Raw genomic sequence first — 1,253 nt, forward strand, 5'->3', positions numbered from 1 at the left:
TCTCCCTATCTCTCTCTCTCTCCCCCTCTCTCTCTCTCTCTCTATCTATCTATCTATCTATCTATCTTATAATTAGCTATGATGCTCGCTGTTCTGCGCAAAAACGAAGCATTTACGTATTTACCGTGTGTATAATTATGTGTACACACACACACATGAATGTATATTAGGATGCATTTGTATGTGTGCACACACACACACACACACACACACATAAATATGTATGTATATATGTGTACATATATGTGTGTGTGTTTGAATGTCTATGGGTAAATGTATATATGAATATGCACGTGCATTTGTGTAGTTATTTGGGTTTCCAAATTCTCCCCCTCTTTATGTATATATGTGTGTTTGTGCGTGTGATTGTGTGTGTATGTGTGTGTGTGTATACAATTATATGTGCATATATATACATGGATGTGATTGTGAATGTGTGTGTGTAAGTATAGGTACGTGTGTATGATCACGTGTGAGTGTGTGAATGTGTGTGTATGTGTGTGCATGCGTGTGTGTGTATGTGTGCATGTGTATGTGTGCGTGTGTATAAGTAAATGTAAATGTATCGGAGAACATACGCGCGTGAATAAAAGTGTGTGTATATTTGGGAATGTTATTGCTCATATGTGTATATATATGTATGTATTTGTGTGTACGGAATGTATGTAAGTGTGTAAACGTGTATGTCTGTGAATGTGCAGTTATCTAAAAAGGAATGCGCGCGCATGTGTGTGTGTGTGTGTGTGTGTGTGTGTGAATATGTATTCTTCCACGATGCTTTGCCTCCAAAGCGTTGTTGAATTACCATATATAATTTATTTCTAGCTCCAGCCAGCGAATACATTATTCATTGCTCATTGACAGAGCTTCAAAAGTCATTATTACAAATCATATACATAAGTGATGACACCAGAGTCAGTAGAGATTCAAAAAAGAAAGCTTTACAGTAGAAACGATTCACTAAAGTCATTTGCCGAAATAGTTCACATCCATCAACCTGCATCCCATGATTTCAACTTACTCAGGCTCGGATGGTTACATACCGCCAAACCCGTAGCTAAGACGCTGGGGAGAACAGCAGTTAAGAGGTGATTCCACACTCCTCAAAACCGTGAAACTTCCCAACCTGGGTCCTGCTAGTAGATGTAGTTTAAAACCATGCTTAGGACGTCTATTTATAAAAGGCAGATGATATTGGGTGGTATAATCTGAATAAAATAATTTTAAGAAAGAAGGATGTGGGTGGTAGTTGT

Source organism: Octopus bimaculoides, chromosome 22 (genome assembly GCF_001194135.2).
Source record: "Octopus bimaculoides isolate UCB-OBI-ISO-001 chromosome 22, ASM119413v2, whole genome shotgun sequence".
Taxonomy (NCBI): Eukaryota; Metazoa; Mollusca; class Cephalopoda; order Octopoda; family Octopodidae; genus Octopus; species Octopus bimaculoides.